Raw genomic sequence first — 6,108 nt, forward strand, 5'->3', positions numbered from 1 at the left:
AAAAGTAACTGGTACGGATATTATCGTGACTTTTGCCCTAAAAAGTTTTAGTTTCAAAGTGCTTCACACTTTATAAACTTACAAAAAAATAAATAAATCTTTATAAAAAATTAGCCAATTAATAAGATTGGCAATGCTAATTAGTTTATTCTAAATAAAAAAGAAAGCCTTGAATAATTGATTTGTTTTATGTAATAGGAATGAAAACATAAAGGTTCAGTGTTTAAGTACCTTTAAATTTGCGAAAGGTAGTAAAATGGCCCCATTTCTGCATTATTCACGTCCTACAAAGGTTTCAACACTGCGTGTTAGTCTGCACGTTACTTTGTAAAAAAGTAACGAATTATTCATAAATAGAAAAAGATGAAATTCCACATTAGGTTCACGTACATGAAACATATATAATCACTAATGAGAGAATGATTACATCTTGTTAGAACACTTCAAACGATCATTCCTTGGAAACAGGTATCAAAGTAAAAGTTTCATATGGAAAGAAAGATATGTTAACATTTCAGTTACACTTTTACGTACAAAAGTAATTAATTAATTTTTATGAAACTATTGAAGTGAAAATTTCTGTAATTTACACATCCAAAAGATAATTTATCTACTCTGCACGAAGTAAAGGTTCATAACTGGAGTGTCATAATGGAGTTGATTAATATTAAAACGGAGTTTAACGTGGCTTAGAACTTCCTCTAATTTTATTGCCTCTAACAGTGTTATCGTTCACTTAAATTACAAAATTACATGTAACGTTAAATCTGTTAGTATATTTTATGTTGATGTGAATAAATTGTTTTACCATAGTCGTATATTAAACATAAAACTCATTTATTTCTTCGTTAGGATTATTTAGGGAGACAAAACAATATTTACCGCATAAATTAAATGCAATTCTATTTATGTAACAGAATATTACAACCTTTCGTGGAAGTGCACTCTGTTTTCATGTGTTGTTTTATTTAGTGATTGTTGAGTATTTATTAGATTCAACGGACTGAGAAATAACTGAAGACCAAAATTTCTGGTATTTCTTGGTACACTACATACTAAGCTTTGTAAGAAAGAATGCTTTTAAAACAATTTACCATCCTAATTTAAAAGCATAATAACAAAGTTAATATTTTTTTATTGATAGAAAATGGTTAAATCCTGAAAAGCTGTGTAATACATTTTGTAACATATAACGGTGGCAAATTTCTGAAATAATCTGAAAATTATTTTACATTAGTTGGAGAACATTCAAATTAGATACTATATAACTAAATTTTTCCATGATATGATGAAAGTTAAGAGAGCTCTATGTTATATTAGGTATTTTTTTATATCTCCACTTCATGTATCACCAGTATAAACACACTTTAATAATCACTTACTCTCGGTTACCCATTTTGTTTGAAGTAAATTGGAGGTACTGAACCATGGAAAATGTAGATCAAATAAAGCTGTCAAAGTATATTTTTATACTGTAGGAAGAGCACAGATCTAATTTATGTAGTTAAGTAAAATTATTTTTAATCCTACTGCATACATCATGAGCCGGTTGTCATTAAATTAACGCTAAACTCCGTACTCTCCTCCCCTTCGTACTTACCCACTAGATTGAAGTGGTGGTCTCTCACTTGAGTCCCAGGTCACGTGGTACGGCTAGAGCGAGTGGAGAGCTTTACAACCAGAAGTAAGTAGAACATCTGCACACAGAACTGTGGTCTCAATTGCTATAGTCATTACTATCCATCACTTTTCTGACTTAAGTATCATGCAGAAAAGTAATGTAGAATCTTATAGGTACTCATGTAACAACTCTGGCTTTAAAAGTAAATTATGAGGATGAAGTAAGTCATTAAATAATATGTAATGACTTACATATTATGTATTAACTATATTGCTCTACAATTAATTTAATACAAGTCCATGGACTTATTTAAATTTAAATATGAATTATTTAGATCTTATACGCACAATAACAAAGAATATCAAAAGTTTATTTAAGTGTATAGATTATTATTTCAAATATTCAACATGTACGTGGCATGTAAGTCCCATAACCAACCTCACTGAGGTTTCCTGCTAAATTTATCAATACTTTCCCTACTAATAAATCTTTATATTTGTATAGCCTATATGTCTGCTGGATATGAGAATAAACTAACGTATAAACTTTAAATTTTACACGAAGCTTCATTTCTATTAGGCATCATGGAGTTAAATGTCACTCCGAAGGATTTGTGTTAGGATTGAGTGTCATGGAACATTTTTACATTAGCTTTATGTGTAATTGTGATGGTATCCACAGAAGTTACAGTTCTTGCTGGTTTATAATTGCCTGTTAAACCTATAATGGGCCCAGCAAAAACCGATGTGTGCCTTTAAACAGGCCAAGCCAATGGATGTCCGGAATGGCATATCACTAACTGCAAATGTCGAATTTGTTTATAAAAAAAAATTTTTGGTCAATAGGTCTAGTTTAATGTGGAGGATGACTGTTATAGTGGCTAGAGCTCTTACCATGTAAAATACCTCGTATTGTCTAAGGAGACATGACTGAGACAGTGCCCGCGATCCGTCCTCATAGTATCTTACTAGGAGCCGGTCCCCTATCCCATACTTTATGCATCCTAAATATCCTGTTACTCCGGCAGTAGAGCAAATATACAGATACAATGAGCAGTTTCCTCGTATTCTTGTCCTAAGTGAAAAAGGGTATGACGGCATCGTAAAAATCACGGAATAAATAATATGTATACGATATTTTATCTTTTGACATAGTAAAACATATACACACGCAAACACACACATAAAATGAAAATTATGCATACAACCTCAGTGAAAAGCCTGTTATTTGACAAAGAAGGTGTGACGTAATCTTATTTTGTATTATGGTTTTCCAGTAAAGTGTGTGCTGGTGATAGATTTCAATGGCCAGATTACTAAAAAACCAATTGCCGGCCTCTTTTGGAGTTCAATCAACATAAACAGTAATCAGCCACCATAGTAATGCAACTAGAGGGACAATTATTGTTAGAGGCAAATGTATTCATCCGGAAGTTGACCACAGCCATCATGCGTTGAGGTTTACCAACAAACAGACACAATAACATTGCAATTACTCTCATGAAATTAGTTTGAATTAGACATTGTAGATATCAAAGATATGTTTGCCAGCCTGTGATTGTGATAAAAACACGAAAATATAGAAAAATAGACAATGATATATTCACTCGTAAAATTACCTATTTCTATTTAAAATGGTTTACTCCATAAGTTTCCAAACATAAAGGGATATTGAACCTTAACTTTTCCTACAAAAATCCCTACAGGTAATGTTTGTGTCAGAATAAGTATGAGAATTCTAATTAATGATGATTTACTGCCTACAGTTGTAGGAAACTCCTTAAAAATTGGTAACAATATTACAAAAAATTTGAATTTTATCAATATTCATTATTTTTAGTTTTTTACCTTATTTTTTAAAGCCTTTAATCAGAGGTAGAATACGTCACACAAGGCTTTCTGTAACAGGCTTCACTGAGGTTGCATACAGTATTTCAAGTCTATATTAAATTTTTTTTCTCGATATTTCTAGCAGAACGACAATCAGACATAACAAAAATTGTCTACCCGCATGCACATAGAATTTAAAATCTGCCTCCTTTTCTGTGAAAGGCTTTAATCGTTTAGGTATATCCCATGGCATCACCCTAAACAGCCCTCGAGAAGTAACAATCTGCCTGCATCTACCTGTTCAGCCAATTACAGAAATAACAAATGATACATGTAAAATTATGAATTTCGGAAAGATGAAAAACGATATAGGCCTAAAAGGGAAACTTTTGGATACTGAAACATTATTTACAGTGAGTGGCATAAATGATTCAAACAGCTTTTTTACAAAAATAGTAAAATTTATGTTTAAAAGCTGTGATAATCTCACTTATAAAATTCGAAACAATTTATAAAAATAGCATAGGCGATTGAAACCATAAATTTCACAACAAAACGCAATAAATTATTGATATCAGGTATTTGCCTAGAAATCACTGTGAAACACCCTAATTATACATAGGAAGGGGCAAACTTTATTAAATAAATATATTATAAATTTAAATCAGTCATACAATTTGCGCATTCAGTTTTTTATGGAAGCATCGCACTTTAAGATTCTTCACAGTTTCTGTAGGTCCTGTTCTGTATTTTTCCTGTGGCGGTTAGGCTTAGATTTAATAAATAATTTGAAAATATTTTATTCACTCTTGGGGGTCACCCTGAGGCGGACATTCAGTGGAAATATTACTATGTTAGTTATATACTGGATTATTGTATTTAAATATCCTTACTTCAAAATAATTATTGAGATATTCACTAAAACTCGACTAATAACCTCCTTGGTTTTCTTTTTCAAGAGTACATTCTATATAGGTATATTACTTTTAGTACAATTTCGCCCATAAATAGTTAAAAATCGCAATTACTGATCTATAGTTTTACTATTAATAACATAGCACTAATACAGTTCTGAATCGTAACAGATAAAACTCTCAGTATCAAACCAAGTAAAAGTACATAAAATGGTGTTTTATATAGTTCACACATCACAGTATAGATGTATGTATGCGACTCGATAATTATTTTATGATAGTTATCTGTGTTACTGTAAGGATAGCGTTATAAACACAAACCCGGCACTAACTCACGTTAACATCATTGATTGCTGGCTAAATCAACGTTGCCGTACAGGAGCATTGTTCGTAACTATCGAAGACGCCGTAATTTCAAAATTATCTATAAAAGACATCACAAAATGACAAAAAAAAAAAAAAAAAAAAAAATGTTCATGGAATTCTCGTGTGAGGTAATAGCAGGTTTTAAGTACCAGGAAAGGAGAACTAATACCGATAAATAATACTAAAGAAATGCAGCATTTGCCTCATGGATAAATTATTAAAACTAATAACATTAGATATTTCTCATGCATGTTTATTATGAGGATATTGCAGTTTCAGATTTCTTGACAAGTGGGTAAATGGGTCTCGCATATACTTATTAGAAGCATCGTGAAAACTTAATCTTTATACTCTTTGTGGGAGATAACTAAAGAATATTCATAGGAGAAACAATATATATGCCGTAACTGCAAAGTGGTAAAAATAAGGTTGGGACACGCATGGGGTTTGGATAACTCAAGAGAGTATCGTAGAAGGGGATTAATAATAATAAAAATAATGTGGAAATAAATGCTATACCGTTCTTCCTCGCCGGTATCTTTCATCTCTTTTCTTACTCTACAGGCTATTTGTTTATAAGTAGCAAGACTGTTTTTCAAATAACACTTTTAGGATAAAAAGCCCTGGCAGTAAAAATCTTTACTTAATACCTGTTCAAATAATAAAGTTTTTGCAAATAATTCTCCAAGGCATTTTTTAAATTATTTTGTATTGTAAGAGAGTACAGAATCGTGCAAAACGCAAATATGCCTATCCATAATATATATTTACACTCTTATATAAAGCAAGATTTACTCTACATGCTATCCAAAAGACAATCATCAAAATATAAACGGTTACTACTTTTTCTTATGGCATATATGTTTCTGTATATATATATATATATATATATATATATATATATATATGACATATATATATATATATATACTAACTTATGCCATAGCATAAACGAGTATGTTAATTTTTTTTACACTAAACATTCACTCAAAATTTACTGATTCATCACAAATCTGTCAACTACCGTATAAATGTATAATCAGGTGTGATACAAAATCAGCATATGCTACTCAGGGAACAACTACTACAGAATGCAAAGAGCGACTCCCACCCAAAAGGAGTTTACTTAAAAGTACAAGTATTTAACCGTCTTATTCCAATTCGGTACTTTTAAAACAAAGTGTGAATCTCAAAATTTGAATATTTATAAAACAACTATTTCAGTTTATAATCTGATAATCTAATTCTTTTTTAGATTCCCACTAGATTTTTAGTTTTAAATCATCCTTTAACTTCACAAAGCACGTAAATGATATAATTCTTATAAAATTTTTAACAAGGTTGAGTCATTGAAGCAACACACATTTTACCAAACTCC

Source organism: Homalodisca vitripennis, chromosome 3 (assembly GCF_021130785.1).
Source record: "Homalodisca vitripennis isolate AUS2020 chromosome 3, UT_GWSS_2.1, whole genome shotgun sequence".
Classification (NCBI taxonomy): domain Eukaryota; kingdom Metazoa; phylum Arthropoda; class Insecta; order Hemiptera; family Cicadellidae; genus Homalodisca; species Homalodisca vitripennis.